Here is a 19,505-nt window from a genome sequence, read left to right as displayed (position 1 = left end):
TGTCTTCTTTTAAGAAACTGCCTCAGGGGCGCCTGGGAGGCTCCGTGGGTTAAGTGTCTGATTTTGAGATCGTGGGTTTGAGCCCCGCGTGGGGCTCTTCGCTCAGCGAGGAGTCTGCTTCTCCCTCTGCCCCCCCCTGCTCCCGCTCTCTCTCTCTCAAATAAATAATTAAAATCTTTATTTTTTTGGATTTTATTTATTTATTTGACAGAGAGAGAGACAGCCAGCGAGAGAGGGAACACAAGCAGGGGGAGTGGGAGAGGAAGAAGCAGGCTCCCTGCGGAGCAGGGAGCCCGATGCGGGGCTCTATGCGGGGCTTGATCCCAGGACTCTGGGATGGCGCCCTGAGCCGAAGGCAGACACTTAACAACTGAGCCACCCAGGCGCCCCTAAATAAAATCTTTAAAAGAAAAGAAACTGCCACAGCCACCCCAACCCTTAGCCACCAGCACCCGGATCAGTCAGCAGCCATCACCATCGAGGCAGGACCCTCCACCAGCAAAAAGATTACGACTCACTGAAAGCTCAGATGATGCTTAGCATTTTTTGGCAATAAAGTAGTTTCTAGGGGTGCCTGGGTGGCTCAGTCGGTTAAGTAGCTGCCTTCGGCTCAGGTCATGATCCCGGGGTCCTGGGATCGTGCCCTCATCGGGCTCCCTGCTCAGCAGAGACTTTGTTTCTCCCTCTCCCTCTGTGGCTCCCCCTCCTTTGCTCATTCCCTCTCTCTCGCTCGCTCACTCTCTCAAATAAATACATAAAATCTTTAAAAAGGTAGTTTTTAATGAAGATATGCACAGTGGTTTTTAGACATAACGCGATTGCACACTCACAAGGCTAGACTATAAGGCAAACAGAACTTCTCCACGCACTGGGAAGCCAAAAAATTCACGGGCCTCACTTTATTGCCAGATGTGTTTTGCTGTAGTGGTCTGGAGCTGAAACTGTGTATCTCTAAGGTGCGCCTGTGTTGGCCTCTCTGACCTCTTATGCTCTTGCTCTGGATCTCCCTAACTCTCTTCACCTTTTTCTCTCTCCTTCCCTCCCTGCCTCCCACAAATTTCTGGATCCCCAGAAGGAAAGGCAGTGTGGGCTGGCAGTTAGGGAACATGGTACCAGGAGGCAGCCCTCTTGCTTCTGGCTGTTCTTCACAGGGCGGGGTGGGGGCATCCTCCTTTCTACACTCGGTTTCTCCTTGGGTCCAGAAACGGTCCCTTTTCTGCCCTCCCTCCCTTCTGTGGCCCCCACGGGCAGGAGTTGGTGCTTTGTGCCAAGCATAAAGTTGGCATCGGGGAGTGGCAGTAGGACAGGCAAAGAAGGGGGAGACTAGGGGAACCTATGTGGAGGTGATCTTGCCATGCCACCCCCATGGCAATCCAGGGGAGCACAGTGTGTGCCCTGAGTCACAGACCCAGAAGGACTCAGTGGCCACCAAACCTTTATCTCTCTTCTCCTGCCCTTTGTGAATCCGAGGGGAGAGCCCCCACTCAGGAGGGTCTCTTCCCTCCTTTCCCTTGCCCCCATCTCTCTCTAGGTGAGGAAATTCTGCAAATATGAGGGAAGGGACCAGAAACTCAGCCTAAAGGTGCTTGGAAGACCCGCAGGGGTGGGTTTGGGGACTACACATCTTCCGTACCGCTGAAGGTAACTCCATGCCAGTTATGGCAAAGCAGATGCTTAGACTCCGTGTAGTTCAGCTGATGGGTATTTATTCTATTTGACGCTGATGACGCAAATGCCAAGGAACCAAAAATACGGGCACGGTTCTTTTCTGCATTTTATTTTATTTTATTATTATTTTTTAAAGATTTTATTTATTATTTGACAGAGAGAGAGACAGCCAGCGAGAGAGGGAACACAAGCAGGGGGAGTGGGAGAGGAAGAAGCAGGCTCATAGTGGAGGAGCCTGATGTGGGGCTCGATCCCGGAACGCCGGGATCACGGCCTGAGCCGAAGGCAGACACTTAACGACTGCGCCACCCAGGCGCCCCTCTTTTCTGCATTTTAAACCTGTTTCCATTCTTGGGATAGATAAATAGATATCTACACAAAAATCTACCTACAGAATTACCATTCGAGTGAGAATCATCCCAGGAGAGGGTGGTTGAGTGATTGGGTGTTTTATTCAAAGAGGGCAGTTCTCTGACCAAATAATACTACTGTATTACATATTATTTAATAGAGACGTGGTGGTGGTAGTTAAGCAATTAGGCTCTGCCTGAGTTCAAATCCCAGTTCTTCTACCCCCAATGTGGAATCTTAGGCAAATGAATTATTAAGTGGTCTGTGCCTCAGTTTACCTTTCTTTGGAATGGAGCTGATTTAGGATGAAAAGGCATCAATAATCAGTGAGATATCAGAACGGTGCCTGGCATGGAAAACTTGCCCTGTGAACAGTAGCGCCGTTTTTATAATGTAGCCACATCTCATCTTCATTTATCACATCGCCATTTACAAAGTATATGATTCATGTGGTCCTTACAATTTTCCCCTTAGTGTTCTCTTCTCTAGACAGATGACAAAACTAAGGTTCAGAGAAGACCTCTGTAAGAGCTGGTAAAGGGTGGTAGGAAGACAGCAGAGGGAGAGGAGTTTGGACATCAGACCTAGGAGGGTTCCAGTTCCAACGGGGGACCAGCTTGGCCCTACAGGAGGCCCCCTCGGTGGGAAGCTTTGAAGGCTAAAATGGGGAGTGATCACGTTAGCTGGGAAACCCAGTCTTTCCTTAGTCAACAAACATAGTTCGTGTTCCTGTGCCTGCACTTGAAACACGTCAGTGAAAGACAGCCCTGCCCCTGGCGTATCAGTAGGGGAGACAGAGGAGTAAACAGGAAATTACAATAGGGAGAGATGATTGTTCTGCCAGGGAAAGCTCCTGGCACCTTAGCAGTCCACGGCACCCGGCCAGCACGGGACCTGGGGCTGGGGTGTGTGTGGAACTTCTCAGAGGCGGCCTCCTTCAGGCCTGACAGACCTTCGAGTTGAGGCCTGGAGAAGGAGTGGCAGGGGTGGGGTAGGGTGTGGGGGGGCGGGGGGGATGGGGCTTCAGAGAGGGATCCCAAGGAAAAGGCCGAGGGGGTGGGTGCTCTGGGGGCAGAGGATGGGCAGAGTGTGTGTGACAAACCGTCGTGGGAGACCTGCAGGAGAGAAGGGGGGGAGCAGAGCCCAGGTGAGCAAAAGCTTGAGCAGAGAGAGATAAACAGTGGGGTGACTCCAGGAAACGTTTGGAGCTTGCAGGGCGTGGGCTGGAAACAATGCCTGGGCGCGTCTGGGCCCTTCTGACTGGAAAGCGGGATCTTTCTGGGGATGGGCTGATGAGCCCAAGTTTCCAACAGGGGGAAGGTGCTTCTGAAGACCCATGAGCCGGAGAGTCTCTGGCAGGCAGGCGGGCAGCGGTTAAGCTTGGGCAGGGCAGGAGAAATTGGGGTGGGGGTTGTCCAGGAGAGAGAAGGTCGCTGCCCTGGGGATGGGCAGGAGGGGTAGTTCCTACCAGTTTACCCACCTGTGGAGACCAAATACGTACCAGCAGAAATCTGAGAGCTGTGAAAGTGCGCTGATAAGCAGTTCCCAAAGGGCCGGTAGATTCTAGAAGCTTCTTTGGTAAGTAAATACACACGTAGGCCTTGAGAAGCAGGAAGTGGTTATCCTGGGAGGTGGAGTCACAGGTGAATGTTGGTTTTCTTCTGTCTGCTTTTCTCTGTTTTCCACGTTCTAATGAGAATGTGTGATCCCGGAAGCCAGACAAAGGACCCAGTAAAAGTGATTTACGCACAAGAGGAGTCTTCAGTGTAGAGCCAGATGTCACCAGGAAGAAAGAGGAACTAAATGGGCTTTGGGATGTGGCTCTGAGGGGCCAGGTGTGGCCTGAGGAAAGCCGTGGGGCTGGAGGGGTGGGAGGGGTGGGGTCCCAGGGGCAGACATTAAAAACCCCGCAGAAAGACAAAAGACACGCAAAGAGGAATGTTTGCAGCCCCTGTGGCAGGCAAAGGCAAATCTTCCTAAAATAGAAAGAGCTCCTAGAATTTTATAAGGAAAACCACGGAAACCAAGTATAAAAATGGACGAAGAATGTACAGAGACCGCTCACAGAAAATGAAAGGACATTCAAGCAAAACCTGAGTGTTTGCTCAGTTTCGCTTGCAATAGGAGAAATGCAAAGTACAAGGACACCGAGAAGCCATTTTTCTTCTATCAGATTAGAAATATGCAAAAGTTCGACCACAGACCGCGTGGACCAAGGCTGTGGGGAAATACGTACACTCTTATATTGCTGGTGGCACTAAAAACTCCCCCTGTACGGAGCCATTCAGTATATACTGAATTACTGATGTATATACTCTAACTCAATATTCCACTTTTAGTGGCTCAGTCGGTTAAGCGTCTGCCTTCAGCTCAGGTCATGATCTCAGGGTCCTGGGATCGAGCCCCGAGTCCGGCTCCCTGCTCAGTGGGGAGCTTGCTTCTCCCTCTCCCTTTGCCCCTCCCCCCAGCTTGTGCCGGCTCACGTGTGCTCTCTCTCTCAAATAAATAAACAAAAATCTTATAAAAATATATTCCGCTTTTAGATATTTATCCTACAGAAATAGCTGCTTCACATAAAATGACATGTTTGTAGTGTCATTCATTGTAGAGGGCTGTAAGAGTCAAAGATTGGGAACAGCCCTCAGCAGAGAGCTGGTACGTCAATGAGGAGAAATCCTATGCAGCTATAAAAAAATCCATAAAGAAGGGGCACTTGGGTGGCTCAGTTAGTTAAGCATCCAACTCTTGGTTTTGGCTCAGGTCATGATTTCAGGGTGGTGGGATCGAGTCCTGCATCTGGGTCTTCACTCAGTGCAGAGTCAGCTTGGGATTCTCTCCCTCTCCCTCTCCTCTGCTCCTCCTCATACTCTCTCTCTCAAATAAATAAATAAATAAATAAAATTTAAAAAAAAAATCCTAAAGAAGCTCTCTGTACACCAGTAGAAAAATATCTCCAATGTATGTTTTAATTACTTAAAACAATTAACTATTTTAGAATAAATTTAGACTTACAGAAAAATTGTGGGGGTAGTACAGAGAATTTCTGTATCCCCCACACCCAACATCCCCTATAAGTAACATCTTACCTTAGTACAGTATATTTATTACAATTAAGGGCCAATATTGATATATTAGTATTGACTAAAACCCATACTTTGCAGTCGATGTTGTTGTTTTTTGAAGAAGAATGTCTTCGTTTTTTTCTCTTTTTTTTAGGATTTTATTTATTTATTTATTTGACACAGAGAGAGAGACAACAAGAGAGGGAACACAAGCAGGGAGAGTGGGAAAGGGAGTGGGAGAAGGAGAAGCAGGCTCCCCACTGAGTGGCGAGCCCTGTGCAGGGCTGGATCCCAGGACCCTGGGATCATGACCTGAGCTGAAGGCAGGCGCTTAACGACTGAGCCACCCAGGTGCCCCTAAAGCCCATACTTTGTTCAGATTTCCTTAGTTTTTACCGAATGTCCCTTTTCTGTGCCAGGATCCCATCCAAGATACCACATCACGCTTGGCTGTCTGTTTTCCTTAGGCTCACCTTGGCTGTGACCGTTTCTCAGATTTTCCTTGTTTTTGATGACCTTGATTGTTCTGAGGAATACTGGGCAGGTGTTTTGTAAAATGTCCCACAGGTGAGATTGTCTGATGGTTTCTCATATCAGACTGGAGTTTTTGGGTATTGGGGAAGGAAACCAACGAGGTAAAATGCCGCTGTCATCACATCACATCAAAGGTACGTTCTAACAACATGACTTATTACTGTTGATGTTGACCTTGACCAGCTGCCTGAAGTGGGGTTTGTCATGTTTCTTTACCGTAAAGTTACTCTTTTCTCCCACTTTTCTTTTTATTTTTTTTTAAAGATTTTTTAAATTTATGTGACAGAGAGAGAGCCAGCGAGAGAGGGAACACAAGCAGGGGGAGTGGGAGAGGAAGAAGCAGGCCCATAGCAGAGGAGCCCGATGTGGGACTTGATCCCAGAACGCCGGGATCACGCCCTGAGCCGAAGGCAGACGCTTTAACGACTGCGCTACCCAGGTGCCCCTCTCCCACTTTTCATACTGCCCTATTTTTAAAAAAGATTTTACTTAGGGGCATCTGTGTGGCTCAGTCAGTTAGTCGTCTGCCTTCAACTCGGGTCCTAATCTCTGGGGTCCTGGGATGGAGCTCCACACAGGCTCCCTGCTCACCGGGGAGCCTGCTTCTCCCTCTCCTTCTGCCCTCCTGTCCTGCTCTTTCAATTGCTGTGTCTTTCTGTATCTCAAATAAATAAATAAAATCTTTAAAAAAAAGGTTTCATTTGCTTATTTATTTGAGAGAGAGAGAGATAAAGCGTGGCAGTGGGAGAGGGGCTGAGGGAGAGGGAGAGAGGGAATCCCAAGCAGGCTTCATGCCCAAAGTGGAGCCTGATGTGGGAATCAATCTCATGACCCTGAGATCATGACCTGAGCCGAAATCAAGAGTAGATGCTTAACTGACTGAGCCACTCAGGCTCCCCTAAAGATTTTATTTTATTTTATATTTTATTTTATTTTATTTTATTTTATTTTATTTTATTTTATTTTATTTTATTTTATTTTAAGATTTTATTTATTTATGTGACAGAGAGACAGCCAGCGAGAGAGGGAACACAAGCAGGGGGAGTTGGAGAGGAAGAAGCAGGCTCCCAGTGGAGGAGCCCAATGTGGGACTCGATCCCAGGACCCTGGGATCATGACCTGAGCTGAAGGCAGACGCTTAACGAGTGCGCCACCCAGGCGCCCCTAAAGATTTTATTTTTAAGTCATCTCTATACCCAACGTGGGGCTCAAACTCATGACCAAGATCGAGCATCACATACTCTACGGACTGAGCCAGTCAGGCACCCCCATACTGTCCTCTTTGGAAGGAAGTCACTAGATGCAACCCACTTAAGATGTGGGGAATTATGCTCCACCTTTGACATACTTTCATCATTGTGTTTTTTGTTTTTGTTCTTATTTTTGAGCATTTCCTTACTTTCTGGCACAGGATGCTCGGGGCTTATCTTGTACCTTTCCTGCAGCAGCCCTAGAATCAGACGTTTCTCCAACAAGCCCCAATTCTATTTATTGGAGCGTGGTATTATAAACCAAGTACTGAGCACTTGGTGTGTTCATTGCTGCCGGAGTGTCATTGCTTTGGGCCCTCTCAGTTTACAAAGTAAGGAAATGCATATATATATATATATATATATATATATATATATATATATATATATATATATATATATATATATATACTGACCCTTGCATACACATATATCTATAAATATATTGTATGTAATCATCTGTACCTATATTAAGCTAAACAGGAATTCATACTGTTATCCCCAAGTCTAATTTATGACCATATAGGATTATTTAGTCTCTTCCCTGGCTTATCTGTAATATCCCAAAGACATAGATTGTTTAAGTGAAAAAAGGAGAGTGCAGACTGATGAGTATAAAATGCTACCTTTGTGCAAAGAGGGTGGAGAAATAAGAATGTTTGTTTGTATTTACATAGAGAAACTCTAAAAGGATGTATACAAATCTACTGAGAAAATAGAAAATGTACATTCACACCAAAGCTTGCATACAAGGATTCATAGCAGAATCGTTCATAAATAATGGTAGTGATGGTTTCACCACACTGTGAATGTATGTAATGTCACTATACTGTACTTACAAGTGGTTAAGATGGGGGGGCACCTGGGGGGCACAGTCAGTTAAGCGTCTGGCTGAGGTCATGATCTTAGGGTCATGGGTGTGGAGCCTGAAAAACAAAAACAAAAACAAAAACTGTTCTCCTTGCAGGGCACCTGGCTGTCTCAGTCTGTGGACCATGAGACTCTTGATCTTGGGGTTGTGAGTTCAAGCCCCATGTTGGGTGTAGAGATTACTTAAGAATAAAATCTTTTTTTTTTTTAAGATTTTATTTATTTATTTATTTGTCAGAGAGAAAGAGCACAAGCAGGGGGAGCAGCAGGCAGAGGCAGAAGCAGGCTCCCCACTGAGAAAGGAGCCCGATGTGGGAACTGACCCTGGGACCCTGTGATCATGACCCAAGCTGAAGGCAGACACTTAACCGACTGAGTTACCCAGGCATCCCTTAAAAAATCTTAAAAAAAAAAAAAAGAGAACTATTCTCCTAGCAACTTTCAAACCTATGAAACAGTATCATCAACTATAGTCGTGATGCCGTACATTATATCCTCATGACATTTATCTTATAACTGGGAGTTTGTACCTCTTAGACTCCCTTCACCCCTTTTGCTCACCCCCCATCCCCACCTCTGATAACCACCAATCTATTCTTTATATCTCTAAGGTAGGTTTTTTTTGCTTTTTTGTATTGTTATTGGTGTTTTTTTTTTCTTAGATTCTACATTTAAGTGAGATCATACAGTGTTTGTCTGTCTTCGTCTGACTTATTTCACTTAGCATAATGCCCTCAAAGTCCATCCATGTCGTTGCACATGGCAAGATTTCTGGGACACTTGAGACCCCACTTTCTCAGAAACCAGAGGACAGGGGCGCTTGAGTGGCTCAGTCGTTAAGCGTCTGCCTTCGGCTCAGGTCTTGATCCCAGCATTCTGGGATCGAGCCCTGGACCTGCTCAGTGGGAAGCCTGCTTCTCCCTCTCCCACTCCCCCTGCTTGTGTTCCCTCTCTCGCTGCCTCTCTCTCTGTCAAATAAATAAATATAATCTTGAAAGAAAGAAAGAAAGAAAGAAAGAAAGAAAGAAAGAAAGAAAGAAAAGAAAGAAAGAGAAACTAGAGGACAAAACTCCGATGATATTCTGAGAGACTGGAGAAGTCGGGCTGAGAGGGTGTTTCCTCTGATGTGGCCTCGTTTTTGCAGAAAAATGGGAGGCCGGGGAGGGGGTTCCGAAAGAACCAGGGGCAGCAGCTATGGAGAACGGCACTTAGTCATCAAGATGTGGAGTTTAGATTGCCACACAACCTCAATCAAGACCACCCGGCATGCGCTGTGTGGGTTGGAGGCAGCAGGAGCGAGGGCTTCCCCAGCAGGACCCTACCACCCCGTGCTCTGAACAGAGGAAGCTACCCACACGGAAGACCAGAAGAGAAGAGCAGAAAGTGTGCTTACAGGTCCTCGAGAGACAGCGAGGACAAAGATGGAATGGCATTCCAGGACGTTGGGATGAGGGAGGAGGCGGATGAAGTCCAGCTGGGATGGAGTCTGAAGGGGCTGAAGAAAAGGTGAGTGGTGATGCAGCTTTGGCAGGCAGGAAGACGGAGCAGCCAGGCCTGGCTGTGGCTGCGGGCACTTCTGTTTAGATTGCGGATGTGGAGGGTGTGACGTATGCATGCTTGCACACGTATTGGACGTATGTGTATTAGATATACTCATCAAACGTAGGCTAATTCATCTCACTTCTTGAATACTTGGCACCTGCCATGTGGTAGAACTCTGGGTTTGGGGAGGGTGCACATCACAATCTGGTGAATGACATTCCCTTAGTTGTTCCGCACACAAACTGCACATGCGGCCACTTGGAATCTAAGTGTGATGAGGAGGAGTTTACCGCCCGGGGAGTGCTAACTGCGTGCCAAGCACTGAGCACACTTTTGTCTCAGTTGTCCGCATGACACCCCCTGAGAGAGCTACTGTCATCCTTGTTAAAAAGAAAACCACAGGCCCAAAATGGAGTCACTTAGGTTAAGACCCCACATCAGCAATCCTAGACTCCATACCTAACCCAACTGCAGTTTCGACCCCTCCCAGGAATGTGACCTTTAAGCAGTCAAACTAGAATTTCCTGGGCAGCACTAGGAAATTTACAGATAGACCCATTCCGTTTCCCTTGCCTAAAACAATACACTCTGCTAATTATTTCCTTTTCCTGCTTCCTCTCTGCCTTTGCAAACCTTTCATTTTCTATAGCTGGACGGAGCTTTTTTCTGTTTGCTAGGTGGGATGCTGCCCGATTCATGAATTGTTCAATAAAGCCAATTTGATCATTTTAATTGCTGGAGTTGAATTTTTGTTGTTTAACAGATTTGGTGGCGTTGCAGATTGAAGAAGACTGCTGATAGGCATGGTGCTGCGAACACCTTTTTGAGTTCACTGTCTTTCTCACCGTTTCCGAGGGCTGTGGGTAAGTCTCTCAGCTGGGAGCTGGGCTCTCTTTGCGATGAGCTCCAGATCTAACTGGTTTCCAGTCCAGGGCTTATCGGGTCAGCTTGATTTGGCACATGGTTCCATCTGAAACCTGAGGCCCTTGCCCTTGGTTCAGTCTTCAGGTGCCTGGTTGTTTGGAACTTCTTGCCCCAGGTCCAATCTGAGGTCCCCGTGTCTGCCTGTGGAGTTGCTGGTGGTGTGAGGGCCTTGCTGTGGGCTGGTTTGCAGTGACATCTAAACCCCAGCCCTTAGTTCTGTCCTCAGACTCCATGTTGGAAGCTGCTGGTGGAAGCCATTGTCCATTTGTTTGGAATCAATCTGGATTCCCATTGTTTGAGGCCTGCTTGTTCAGTCCTCTTCCCAGTCCCTAATTCTTTGGGTACAGCTGGTGTCCAAAGTCTGTTTCCTTGGTTTCTCTTGGTTTCTGTTAATGTGCTCCTGAGGTAAAGGCTAATTGCTAATGGGGATCTTGGAGGCCAGCAAGCCACAGAAATTGGTGGGCATGGGGTGAGCACTTCAGAGTTGTTAGAGCACGTGCCACCTGACCCGAAGATCCCTGTGTTAGGACAAGTTGGTCACAGGATGGCTTAGATCAACACACAGTTTTTGTGCAATGAGGTGACACAGTGTGAAACACCAACTCCACAGTGTATCTCTCTCAGGTACTCGTCTGGCTTCGAGAAACCCAAAGGCTAAACTGAAAACAAAACAAAACAACACAATAAAAATAAGTAAATAAATAATGAAGGTGGGATCCTTAATTTCTAGAGAGTCAAGGGTACCACCTTCTAGCCCATCTGCTTATTTTATGTCTAAGAACTGCCATTCCAGAAGCTATAAATATCTATGAAAATGGCAGAATCTTACTAAGTGTGATTTGTGTCTTGAAGAACTTGGCTTTGTAACTGTCAGGTGGGGGCCCCCAAAATAAGGCCAGAAGGAAATGTGAGTTACACCCCATTTACCGTTTGGATATGGCTGGACAGCAGTGTGGGCTCAACTTCATTTGCGTCTCGGGCCTTACCAAATGGCTACCAGCCCTCAGGGGAATTACAACCTAGAATTACAGTGGCCATTATGCAGAACATTCCAAACAGACAGATCCTATGAGAAGTGCACATAAAAACAAAGGCTTCGCAATTGCAAAAATAGCTTTATTGAAAGTTTCGTTGCAAAAAAGCTGATAAAAAACTAAAAAGACCCAGAAGTCACACAAGCGACTGGAAGACTGTCATAATTCTTACTGCCTCCCTCTATCCTTTACTCCAGTCCTCATTCTAGTTACCCTCTATCTGAACTGTCTTTACATGACCGTAGACAAAAGTCCACCAAGTTAATGACCTTACAGAGAGCCCGATATCTACCTTCAAAGCCCCCCCACCTCCACCGCCCCGTGAGCCCCTCCCAGAGCTGATGGGACTCAGGGATTTTCTGGTAAACTGCTACATTATTCTCTTAGACAGCCAAGGGAAATCTAAAAAGCAAAACAAAACCAAACCTTGCCAAATCCTCGTAAATATCAGAGTTAGACTCTTTCCTCTTCAAACCCCGCTCAGACTGGGCGTCACCTGAAGTCGATGAATCACTAAACTCTACCTCTGAAACTAATAATACCCCATATGTTTATTAATTGAATTAAAAAAAACAAACGAACACAAAAAAACCCTCAGAACCTATAGGCGGGATCCTGGAAAGACTGATGGAGGCTGGCTCAAGGGGGTTTTCTCTCAGCTAAATGTACCCGGAAACAAACAAAGCTTCCAACATAGGTGGATGACTGTGTCAGTCCTTCACACCCAGGCTACGATCCAATTCTTCACAAGAGGGAGTAAAGGCGACTGTCCTTATCTTACAAATCTTAACAAAACGACGTGTGGCTCTAGAGGCAATTCAAAGTTCACCTTTCTTTACAAACGCCCAAACCTCCCCTATTTATCTCAAGTGGCTTGTAAATTATTGACTTTGAAAAAACCAAAGTCCTTCTTGGAGGGATTTGAATTCTCTCCCTGGGACTTTGAATAAAAATAGTAGAAGTAGAAACCTCACGGAGGTCATTCTTTTTCTTTCCCCCCTCTTTTTAAAATTTATAACTGGAAGTCTGTAAATCTTAATTCCCTTTGCCTATTTCACCCAAGGTAATTCTTTCCAGAAGTAGAACAAAAGGGAAGAAGGCCATTTGAAACTTAGACGAATGAAAAGTCACGTGTTTTCTTTACAAATATTGGTAGAAGAATCTTTAGCCATCTGAGCAGGCGACCTTAACGTGTTCCATCTGCCAGAAAAACAATTTGGATCCAACTCTTCTTTTATAAACTAGGGCTTTGCATGTCATACCCACATCAAAAATTTAAAAAATTTAAAACCATAACTATAAGGTCTCTATTTATATGTTTATTGTACATGGGTGACCTTTTCTACCTCTGGATGTTGTTGCTAGAATTAATTTGTAAAGACTTCTATTTAACTGGGTTAAAAAGAAGCACTTATAAATTAAATATTTCTAAATCTCAGAAATATAGTAGAAACTAACAAAAATGCTTTTCAGGTTCATGCAATCTAACCTAAGGCTAGGTAAGGTTGTTGGTTTAATTAAAATAGACACATCTTTAAAGTTATTAGCATTAAATATAATACTTTTATCCTACCCGGTTTACTAATCAAGTAAGGTCACGTTGTCTCTGTTACAAGATTTGTCAACAAGAATAGCTTGGGACAATGTTTGATTTTATCTAACGTTTCATGAAGTTTTTGTGGGTAATCTAAACATAATTGTTAAGAAGTAATAAATTGGATAGATGTAAGTAAGATAACAATTTTTTAGATAAACTTTTAAAATAGTTTCCTCATGGGGCGCCAGGCTGGCTCGGTCGGAAAAGCATGTGACTTTTGATCTCAGGGTCGTGAGTTCGAGCCCCACACTGGGAGTAGAGATTACTTAAATTAAAAAAAAAAAAAGTTTCCTCAAATCTTTTAAACATCTTCTTTGTCTTGTTTTTAGGTAGGCTCCACACCCAACATGGGGCTGGAACTCACGAACCTGAGAACAAGAGTCACGTGCTCTGCTGACTGAGCCAGCCAGGCACCCCTTCCTCGGGTCTTTTTGGTAACCTGAAATTTTTAAGTTTTGCTAAGTGAAGTGATGCATTAAGTTAAATTCATAGTATATCTAGATCACTTCCAAATAAGATAAAATACTGAAATGTTAATTATTGAACAGAGGCTTATCCTCTTTTTGCTTCCTTTTACAGAGGAACTGAAGATAATTGCATCTATTAGTAAACACGTGTTATGCCATGTTGAGAAATTCTCTATTAAAAAAAACATGCTTCTAGGGTCATCTGGGTCGCACAGTCAGTCAAGCATCTGACTCTTGGTTTGGGCTCAGGTCATGATCTTGGGGCTGTAGGATGGAGCCCTGCCATGGGTTCTATGCTCAGCACGGAGTCTGCCTGGGACTCTCTCTGCCCTCCCCCCTGCTCTCTCTCTCTCTAACATAAATGAATACATCTTAAGAAACTTTTTTTAAAAAGCATGTTTCTAGAAATCATACTAAGTATTTATAAATCTGAAAATTCACAGTATTTTTAAAAAGGATTTTACTTATGTATTTGTGAGAGAGAAAGAGCACACAAGCAGGGGGAACAGCAGGCAGAGGGGGAAACAGGCTCCCCACCGAGCAAAGAGCCCAACTCGGGACTCAATCCCAGAACCCTAGGATCATGACCTGAGCCGAAGGCAAATGCTTACCCAACTGAGCCACCCAAGTCCCCAACAATTCAGAGCATGTTAATGTAAAGGACAGTTCTCAATCATTTACTTTTAATTACGGTTCCTAAGGGTTAAGAATTCTAATCAATTCATGTGACTATAGCTACTAGAAATAATAAGGAGCATCTCTGTTTGCAAGAAAAGCAAGATGTGTGCTTTCAGTAAAAGAAGTTATGAGGAATGGAAATGCATTTTTGTAGATGGAAATTATAGTAATTTTGTGCCAAAATGAGGGTATTTAAAAAGGGAAAATATAGGACAAAATCTGCATGTAAAACAGAAAGAAAAAGAAAGTTGTAGATTTGTGGAAAAAGAATTTTTGAGAAGGAATTTTAACGTGCGATCAAGCTGGCTAAGGTTAAAATGAACTTACTTAAAAATGAGTTTTAGGGGCGCCTGGGTGGTTCAGTCAGTTGAGCGTCTGACTCTTGATTTCGGCTCAGGTTATGATCTCCGCGTTGTGAGATCGAACTCCGCCTCCAGCTCCACGTTGAGCATGGAGCCTGCTTAAGATTCTTTCTCCCTCTCCCTCCCCCCCCCACCCCGTACACGCTCTGTCTCTTTCTCTTAAAATAATAAAAAATAAAATAAAAATGAGTTTTAATATCAAAAGTACACAGCTACAAAATTAGAAGTTGGTTTTTCTGTCAAAAGTTTTCTCAGGGCATCTGGTGGATTCAGTGGAAAGAGCCTGTGATTCTTTTTTTTTTTTTTTTTTTAAAGATTTTTTATTTATTTATTCGACAGAGACAGAGACAGCCAGTGAGAGAGGGAACACAAGCAGGGGGAGTGGGAGAGGAAGAAGCAGGCTCACAGCAGAGGAGCCTGATGTGGGGCTCGATCCCACAACGCCGGGATCACGCCCTGAGCCGAAGGCAGACGCTTAACCGCTGTGCCACCCAGGCGCCCCAAGAGCCTGTGATTCTTGATCTCGGGGTTGTGAGTTCAAGATCTCAGGGCATGGGTTTGAGCCCCACATTGGGTTTAGAGATTACTAAAAACAAACAAACCAACCCACAAAAACTTAAAAAAAAAAAAGGATAGCTTTCTAAATTATTGATCTGCCCTTTCCTTCTTTCTCCCTTTTTTTTTTTTTAGATTACTGATCTGCTGTTAATAAGACATTGTAAATAAAGGTTTTTCTTTACCTTTAATGTAATCTGCCTAGAAACACAAATGTTCTGTTTGCCTTTATTGGGTCTTCGATTACAAAAAAAGAAAAAACCTGAATCTTTTTAATGTTAAAAGAGCCAAAGTTTTTTATAACCATTTAACTTTCTGTATTTCCTGCAAAGTCCTGTCACTTTGATTAAATAGACAACCGAGTGTTGTGAAAGTGCCCTATGGCTCTATCAAGTGCTTTAAAACCTTCTTGATACTTTTTATGAACTTCCCCCAAATTGAATCCTAAATAGTCTTTTTGACCTTGCCCTAACTTTGGGTTATTTCAGAAGTTTCCCAGAACACGTCAAAGAATTTGTTCTCTCTCCTTTTAAAAAGGGAGATATTAAACTAATTAGGTTTATTTGATGTATTAAATTACATGGGGAACATTATCAAATAAGAAGATGTCTATATACATGTCCAGAAATTACGTAAAATTCCTGGAAATCTGACGTGTCCTAGTATAATGTAAGTGCTTGTAATTCTAATTACTATCTTAAAATGTATGTCACAAAAAATAACCAAATTTCTTTGTCAATTACATTATAATGAACTCTCCTCAGATATTTACCCAGGTCATTTTCAAGTCTTTTCTCATTTATCAGTAGTTACTGCTGTACTCAGAGACTTCTACAAAAGCTTCCTGCAAACGGGCTTTATCTTCAGAGGAATTCATGGAAAGGAATCTGACAAGTACACTCCAATACAGATACGTCTGAACTGGTAAGAACAAAGACCGCTCTTGAAAGTCCTTGGAAGGGACCTAGGGCAGGACCTGGGGCAGGTCCTCCAGATGGCAGCCAAACGTCTTGGAGCTGGGAAAGGCTCCACCTGAGGTCCGGTCCTACGCAGAGCTGGGGACCGCCCGCCCAAGTGACCAGGAAGAGAAGCAGCCCACATCGAGGTAGACTGCTTCCTCCAAGATGCCGATCGAGACCTCGCACATTAACTGAAAAGGAAACCTTTCTTGTTCTCACTCTAGCACTGGTCATCGGTGTGTCTCAGGCCATTGCGGAGGGAGCTAACCTTGGCCTTTCAGACTGCTGGATTTGTCATCCAAAGCGCCTGTGTGTCCGTTCACAGCAGCACCTTAGTGGACCTAGGTTTGTGCCCTGACCGGGCTTGTCCTTTGTCTTTGGTGGTTATCGCTCTCCTTGGGCCAATGAATGTTCAGATGGCTGCGACACAGCCAGGCAATGTCTCTTAGGGTATCTCACTGTGCCCCCAACTTTTTACAAGTGAAATCAGGCAGCTCATTGGTTGAGTCCCCTGGATTTACATCTTTGAGTTAGAAAAGACCTACTAGGAGGCATTCACAGCTCAGGATTTGCTTCCTTTGGCAGAGCCACACTTCCCTGGTTAGGAGGAAATATAAATCAGGAGCGCCTGGGTGGCTCAGTCGGTTAAGCTTCTGACTTCCGCTGAGGTCATGATCTCGGGTCCTGAGATGGAGCTCGGTGTTGGGCTGTGCACTCAGCAGGGGAGACTGTATCTCCCTCTCTCTCTGCCCCTCCCCCTGCTCGTGCTCTTGTGCTCTCTCACTTTTTTTAAGATTTTATTTATTTATTTGACGGAGAGAGAGGCAGCGAGAGAGGGAGCACAAGCAGGGGGAGTGGGAGAGGGAGAAGCAGGCTTCCCGCTGAGCAGGGAGCCCGATGCGGGGCGATGCGGGGCTCGATCCCAGAACACTGGGATCATGACCTGAGCCGAAGGCAGACGCTTAACGACTGAGCCACGCAGGTGCCCCCCCGCTTACTCTCCCTCTTAAATAAATAAATAAAATCTTAAAAAAAGAGAATATGATCAGAAACCTCTCCTTAACTCTTAAAGATATCCACAGAATCTGTCACTGAGACAATACCTGACCAACAAAGATCTCTCCAACTCTCCAGCCAAAGTTGTTTTTAATAATAGGGTAGCCTCTGATTATCTTTCAGCCGAGCAAAGAGATGTCTGTGTTGTTTCCAACACCACTTGCTGTACCTGGATTAACCCTTCTGGGGAGGGTGAAACTCAATGGCATGCGATCACTGAGCAAGCCCGTGGGCTTGATACGGTGATCCCTTCTGCAGGGTCTAGGTTTGTCTTACTAGGTTCTGATTGGTTTGGGTCTTAGAGATGATGGTTCTGAAGTGCACCCCAGTCATCAGGGATTATGCTGTTCATAATAATCACCGTAATTTTGCTGGTGCATTGTACTCTCTCAAAAGCTCTAAATGCTTGTTTGCAGCTGCTGACCACCGAGCATGGGATCCCCCGAAGACTGGACTGTCAGAAAAGGAGTGAAGAGGACAACTGACTTAAATAGTAGGAACTTTGGGACACCTGGTCGACTCAGTTGGTGGAGCGTGCAACTTTTTTTGGTAACATGCAACTCTTGATGTCTGGGTTGTGCGTTCAAGCCCCATGTTGGGTGTAGAGATGACTTAAAAACCATTGTGAAGCTGAAGTTGTGACCTGTGACCAACCGTGGTCGGAGAATGCCTACATTTTGGTCACCTGTCTCAGTGAAGCTTAGAATCTAATCAAAAGGGAGATATTGCTAAAAAGAAAACCACAGGCTCCACATGGAGTCACTTATGTTAAGGCCCCACATTGGCAAACCAAGACTTAATACCTAACCTGATTGTCCTTTCAATCCCCCCAGGAATGTGACTTCTAACCAGTCAACCTGGAGGCCCTGGGCAGCGCTAGGAAATTTACAGATAGACCCCTCCTGGGCCCTTAGGAGGGAGACCTTACCTAAGGCAGTACCCTCTTTTGATAATACCCTCCCCTTCCCCTCCCCTCTGCCTTTACAGATCTTTCTTTTTCTGCAGTTGCACAAAGCTTTTTTCTGTGTGCTGGGTGGGATGCTGCCTGATTCAGGAACTGTTCAATAAAGCCAATTTGATTTTTTAAAATACTCAGTAGAGGTTTTATTCTTTAACATTGCCAGTCCACGGGTGAGAAGAAGGAGACTGTCAGAGAGGTAAGATAACCTCCCCCAAACCAGGCAGACAGAAGTTGGCAGCATCTTGCCCTGGGGTAGGGAACAAGAGGTGGGGTCAGCATTTTGCTGGGCTTCCCAGAACCAAGTGGGACTGCCCAGGACCTCTCAAAAGTTCAAGGGACCTGCTGGTTTCCGGGCCTCCCCAGATGATTCTTGCCTTGCCCCCTGGGGGAAGCTTTCTTTGCTCCTTAGAGAGCAGCTCTGTGGAGAAACGGTGGCAGAAGGGGGGCAGAGGAAGCAGTGTTTAAGAGGCTCCTCAAGAGAGTGTGACCTCTCAGACAGGATTTGTAGAGGGCAGAGGAAGGAAGAGGGAGGTGGCCGGTGGAGATGATTTCTGGGAGGCAGTGGGAGCAGCAGGAGAGGGAGGGGGTGGCTGACTGGGTTTGTCTTTGAGGCCCCAAAGGAGGCAGGGGGCAGGGCTGGTGCAGAGAATCAGTCACTGGAATGGAAGGGGGGGTGATTGGAATCCAGCCCCCAGCTAAGCATAAGAGGGGTGGGTGGGTGTCCTGCAAATGGAAGGAAGCCTCGGAGCACTGTGGCAGGAGAGACTGGAAGCCAGCCCCACCCCCCCCTCTCCTAGAGGACAAAAGTGCACCCAGACACAGGAAGGATCTAGGTGCATTTAAGGTCAACAGGTCCCTAAGCTAAGGGGATGTGGAGGCTGTCTCTGTCCAAGAAGCTAGAAAGTTTGCACGCACAGGGCAGGGTGTCCAGGCCAGAGAGACCAGAAGGGAAGCCATGGAAAGATCTGGAAGGATAGGCGATGTGCAGTTGAGGGGCTGCTGCAGGTGGTCTGGGCTTCTCACTGTAGCGAGAGGCTGTGGGCTGGGGGAGGGGGGACCTGGGGTAGAGACTCCAAGGTCCAGAACTGGGGGAACCAAGGGTCCCTTGATCCCTCCTGTGGGGGCAGCAGTTTGGCAGGCAGCCAAGTCTCTAACGATAAAAATGATTTGAACCAGAACACCTTTCAGGCAGGAACTCACTTACCTGTTGCCACAGCCCTCAACCCTCCCGGCCTCCCATCCAGCAAGGTCGGTCCCTTTCTGTGATCTGCCAGCTCGTGTGGGTGCTGGATTTTTGACCTTTGAGACGCCTGCACCGCCATCTTTGGAGACCGCAGGGGAGAAGAGAGAAGGCTAGGGCCCTATGGGCCCCTAACTCTGCCCAGTGCTGTCTCCCCCATGCGCTCCTTGGTACCATGCTCGGCACGGTCACCGGGAGGGACCGCTGTGCCTTTATTAGCATCCCTGGTACTGCACAGAAATGTCAACAGCGCCCTCTAGTTTTTGTGACAGTCACACATCCCTCCCTGGAAATAGGGGGACACCCTAATTGAGAGCTACCTGGACCCCTCTTTGGTGCTGGGGAAGTGATTTCCACCCCCGCCGGAATTTTCTTGGCGGAGAAACACGCAGACA

The 19,505-nt window shown here is 46.0% G+C and overlaps 1 long non-coding RNA gene across 2 annotated transcripts; it reads left to right on the top strand.

Moving 5' to 3' along the window:
* The first annotated feature begins 3,128 nt into the window (after nt 1–3,128).
* LOC123001473 (uncharacterized) lies at nt 3,129–17,998 on the top strand. 2 transcript variants are annotated; one of them, XR_008956227.1, is made up of 6 exons: nt 3,129–3,597; nt 10,041–10,140; nt 13,162–13,266; nt 15,701–15,818; nt 16,078–16,198; nt 17,326–17,998. It is a non-coding gene; the product is annotated as an uncharacterized LOC123001473 (long non-coding RNA). The 2 variants fall into 2 exon arrangements; XR_007190160.2 differs by lacking the exon at nt 3,129–3,597 and having other exon boundaries at nt 9,589–10,140.
* Nucleotides 17,999–19,505: the final 1,507 nt, after the last annotated feature.

This window comes from Ursus arctos, unplaced genomic scaffold (genome assembly GCF_023065955.2).
Source record: "Ursus arctos isolate Adak ecotype North America unplaced genomic scaffold, UrsArc2.0 scaffold_29, whole genome shotgun sequence".
NCBI lineage: Eukaryota > Metazoa > Chordata > Mammalia > Carnivora > Ursidae > Ursus > Ursus arctos.
This window is presented reverse-complemented; position numbering and strand designations above follow the sequence as displayed.